The sequence below is a fragment of the Nematolebias whitei genome, chromosome 12 (genome assembly GCF_014905685.2).
Source record: "Nematolebias whitei isolate Nwh7 chromosome 12, NemWhi1, whole genome shotgun sequence".
Lineage (NCBI taxonomy): Eukaryota > Metazoa > Chordata > Actinopteri > Cyprinodontiformes > Rivulidae > Nematolebias > Nematolebias whitei.
In genome coordinates, this window is record NC_056509.1 from 22701342 (window position 1) to 22706610 (window position 5269).

The window sequence follows — 5269 nt, forward strand, 5'->3', positions numbered from 1 at the left end:
TTTTTTTTTTTTTTTTTTGGCAACTACATGTACAGGGGAAAAAAAACTATGTATGTACTGCCAATGACATCTGAAACACAACAGAAAAATCACTTTCCAAACACTATCTAAGCATAAACAAATGTACAAAATGAAACAAACAGTACTTTGCAGGATTACCCGATTTTAGATTGGGTTCTTTAAAGAAATAGTTCTGTGACATGGTCGAAAAGACGAGTCACTCTTCCAACTTCCTCTGCCAGTAATTTAACAACAGTTAAGTCTGCGATGCCACACGGAGACGTGAGCGTTCAAAAATGAAACGAGCATGGCAAAACCAAAGATGACTTGAAGTGCTACGAATTAAATGTCGAACATCTCCCTTTTTAAAATTTATGGTTGGCTGGTCACATCGACTGTTCGTCATCACTTCATCACACCATGGAGCCACAAGCCAGCTAATCTTTTTACACAATGACTATTACACCTCTGTTACTGTGTCTGTTGGCAGCTCAGAGTCATAACAGCAGCTGGTTGCCTTGAAGCCATCCCCATTTATAAACAACAGATGGTAAGAAGGTGCAGGTGGCACGGTGGATCAGTTGGTAGAGCTGTTGCCTCTCAGCAAGAAGGTCGCCATATCAAGTCAGCCTCCCCACCATCACAGACATCTACACCTCTAGATGCAGGAAGAGGGCCACCTGCATCATGAAGGACCACACTCACCCAGCACACACACTTTTTGCCCCGCTCCCCTCAGGAAGGAGGTTAAGGAGCATTAAGTGTAGAACCACTAGACTGAGGAACAGCTTCTACCCTGAGGCTGTTAAACTCATGAATCTCTAATCAGGATAATCACTATGAAGAATCACATCATGTTGCTGCTGATCTGTTTCAATGTTGCTGCTGATCTGTTTCATGTTGATGTGTTCATTCGTGCTCATCTGCTCACACAGACTCATGTTCGTGCTGCTGTTCGGTGTATTATTTTAATGCTATTAGTGCTTAGCGTATTTTTTATTAACGTTTTTCTTAATTCACATCTTAGATCTTATTACTGTTTTTCTTTTACATTTTAATACTTTTTTTTTATGTAACTGGGACCTTAGGTGTGAGTGAGAGTGTGAATGGTTGTTTGTCTCGTTTGTCTCTATGTGTCCCTGTGATGGACTGGACACCTGTCCAGGGTGTACCCCGCCTCTCGCCCAGTGATAGCTGGACACGGATACCAGTGACCCCCATGACCCAAAAAAGAAGAAGCGGGTAAAGATATTGGATGGATGGATGGATGGATGGATAGTAAGAAGGTGCTTCATGGCTGATTTATGTCATTTTCAAACAAAAGTACAGTAAGAACCTATGTAGTGGACTAGGCCTATGTCAAAACTGACCAGATGGACAGAGACTGTTATTTCATTGATCTGCATCCAGAAATACAGTTTGAGCCATCCTGAGACTTTCTTTCTTGAATTAATCAAGTAGAAAAGACAATCCTCTATAATCATTACTATTTTACAAATGTTTGATAATCAAATTGTGTTAGTTCACTCAATGTTTACAGGTTGAAGAGAACTACTCATTTTTATTTTACATAAACAGTAAGTAATGATTTTTATTCCTCATTCAAGGAAGAAATCAGGGTAATATGCATTTCTTGATTTTTCTGTCTTCAATGAGCAAATTTGTAAGTATGTTAAAGGTCGAGTTTCGGTCAACTAAAATGTTTACCGAGAAGAAATGTCATGTTTAACTTTCACAGAAGATACAGGAGAGTTTGACTCCACGAAGTCTGGTTTTCTCCAATAATCTTTCTGTCTGTTTTAAACAATCTCATTCTCTGCCCTTGACTTTGATAACACCTTACATCACAAACCACACCTCTGATCTGGTCCATCCACCAATCAGAAAGCTCTAAAATGACCCGGAAGTCAACCCATTTAAATGTGGCAACTTCCCGGTTCTCGCCAGAGTTAAAGAGTTAAAGAGAAAAAGAGTTACAAAGAGTGACAGTTCTCCTGGAGAAGAGAGATGAAAAACTCTCTGATGCAGCTCATGGAGAAGAGTTCCAGAGTTTAACTCTCTGAAGAGAGTTCTGAAGGAGTTCAGAATTCTGACAATCCAGGATGCAGAGAGGATTTTGGGAATTATAACTTCTGTTTGGATAACCTCTCACGACTCCTAAGGGTTTGGCAGTCCTCACGGAGACGCTGAAAGAGTCAGAAAGGAACCCTACGCCGACGCTGATTTTATCATCAACCAGGTAAAGGTTCTACTTCGACCAAGCGTACCGTGGCCAAGCTGATTCCCCAAAGAGCGTGTTGTTCTGGTCCTACAGATAAATTCCCTCACACATCTCTCTGTAAGATAAATCTCCATTTTCCATCTTAAACTCTCCTTTCTCCTAAAATCATTACAGATATTTTAGAAATATCTGAAGCAAAGTTCTCAATCACCGCCGTGTGATTGATGTCTGTTGTTCTGCTGAGAAGTGAGTACAATCGCCGTATTGTCCACTTTCTGTGAACTTGCCATTGTTATTGTTTTCATATTTTGCCAAATTAATGTAAATGTTTGATGTTAAACTTTGATTCTGCAAATAAATGACCGCATTCATTTGATGGGTCAAAGATAAATAACGTCTCTCGTTCGCATTTCTGTTAAACTCAACGCACGACATTTACACAGTCAGAAAAATGAAGAACTCGTGAAAAAGTATGAATATATCCTGCATATGTCATACTACACCTACTTACAGTGACTTAATTATTTTTATCTGAATTTGTGAAATGACAGTGTCTATAAACTTACAGAGGGGTAACAGAATGTAGAATGTATTTCTTTTTTATTTGCAGTAAAAGAAGTAGACTCTCACTGATGTTCTTGAAAGCTGATGACTGGATTTACTGTATATGGAGTTTACTCAAGCAGTGCCTCAATCCATGCTTCTTTAGCTCATCTACTTTCTTAGACCATAAATTAAACATGTTGTCAATGAATAAGCTGTAAGGTGTTAGGCTCTATCACTCTAAACCACAGGACTCTACTACTGCCCACTCCTGCAAATGGATTCAGGTTAAACGGTTGTTGGAAGGAGTGCTATCTGAATGGACTATTTAAGTCATTAAATTTTCAAAGCGCCACTGAGCTTTTTACTTGTTGGCAAGAATGCAGCAGCAAGTGTGACGTAAAATCGTGTTGCACAGTATTTCTTTTAGTTAGTCCTGTTCTTTGAAGGTCTTTGGTCACATGTACCACGAAACCCTTTTGTTAACTTCCTTTGTATTCCCTTTAGTGCAGCAGAAATTCTCCCACCAAGCTGATCTCGAGGCTCAACATTCTTACAATATGACAATTGTTTCTTTTCAGTACACAAGTTTCACTAGTCTGGTTTCATAATACAGGAAGTTCAACGGTATGTGCAACTCATCCATTGTTACAAATCCATGTGGAAGTCTTCAAGAGGGAAATTACATAAGAAGGAAATCACAAAGTAAACAGCTAAAGCCCTGTTATTCTTATTTGTCCTGTTTTCAAACTTCCTTCCATTCCATCAGTACATCATATTTAACTTTAGGCTTACATTGTTTCATTCTTCCTTTACACTCAAACACCAGTTGGCAGCCATTCATAATGAATGCTTCGATTTACCTGTGGTGCCCCCATATCTTAAATTATTCAGTCCATCAGACGTTTCAACAAGCAAGAACAACAGTGTTTCGTTTATGCACCAAAGAGCGATGTGGCATCCATTCACCTGAGGTACCCTGAATGCAATGCAGTTTCAAGGACAGACAAAAGACATTTCAAGCCAAGAACATGTACGAAGCAGCTGCGGGACTCGTTAGCCCGGCATGCTGGCAGCATGTGAAGGGGACAGGACGCAGAAGCAACAGCTCTACAAGGGAATGTAATCCACGCAGTTTGTTCCTGAATAATCTCACAGTGGTAAATTGTTCTGTTTTGGAAAGTGCATTGATCTGCAGTTGAACACTGAAGCGCTGTACAGAAATATGATGTCTGGGTGTTTATTAGGAAACACAAAACATGGGTATAACTTTGTCTCCATTTAAAGTAGAGCTTGAAGGTTATGTACGATATACTGTATCAGAGTGTTCTTTGAGGAAGAACAAACCGCGATCGATGAATGCGAAAAAAGTGCTCAGGTAATTTGATTTGTCTGGCAGAATTAAGAATTTTATTTTGTACCATAAGTATGGAAATTAAGTAATATCTGTACAGGTAATTTATCATTTCAATTAAATTAATGTGTACAATTTCCTGCAGGATCAATAAAGTTCTATCTTATCTTTTGATTATAAATCAAAAGCTTCAACTTTCCCTACCAGCACCTCTAAAAGCCACTGATCAACATATTTGTTGATTATATCACCAATATGCAGCAGACATGTGAAAAGTTAGATTTGATTTGATTTTTTTTTATCTCAACTAGGTGCAATGTCTTCTGGAGAACAGTCCTTTCCCATTCTGTCCCTGCTAATTATGCTTTTCATCAACTTTTAGTGTACAATATTATTAAATATCTGAATTTAGATTAAAAAAATAACAGATAAAGTGGGTTTTATTATTGTTCGCTGAACAAAGCTAACTGTTAGTAGTTTTTGTGGCAGAATGAAATAAACTGTCATGTTATTTTAATCATGTTTTAACTAAATTATCGGAAACTTTTGGTCCTGGGGACAGTTTACAAAGAATTAAAGGTCTTTGGCTGTCTGCATGGCCACTAAAAGTCTTTAAAAAATGCAAATATGTGACAGATTATCCCTTCATAACTGGAGAGAGGAGAAAAACTTTGTTTCCGACTCAGTACTTTTAGTCTCTGGGGTTTATGTTGTGGTCCTAGAATATTCCTGCACAGTATGGCTAATTCCAAAGTTCTGCAAAGATAAGGTGATTTATATTTCTACTGTTCTGTGGTGCTGAAGGGTTGAGGCACAGAAGGGAAGCCAAAGTCAAAAGGAGGAAGTAAATATCAGGTGCAATCCCTAAGAATCTGGAAGCCTGCCACCTCCTTACATTTAGTGCAAAGGAGCAGGTGCTTTGATTTATGCTTTGAAATAAAATTACTACTAAACACAAAATGATAAACACAAAGTTTTGTTTTCTCAGTCATCCAGGTATATAACAACAAAAAAGGTTGAATCATGTCATCTGGACTTCGTTTTTTTGTTAAAAAGAAACGTTTCGCCCCTCATCCAAGAGGCTTCGTCAGTCTGAGGCCTAGCCATCTGGTATTACCCAGAAGCCACCCTGACTCTTGTGTTTCAAGCCT

At 38.6% G+C, this 5269-nt stretch overlaps 1 protein-coding gene across 1 annotated transcript in view; it reads right to left on the reverse strand.

The window, feature by feature from the left end:
* LOC119418063 (coiled-coil domain-containing protein 85C-B) overlaps positions 1 to 5269 on the reverse strand; it is a gene marked incomplete at its 5' end in the record, with an annotated part of 40509 nt that overhangs the window by 25430 nt on the left and 9810 nt on the right.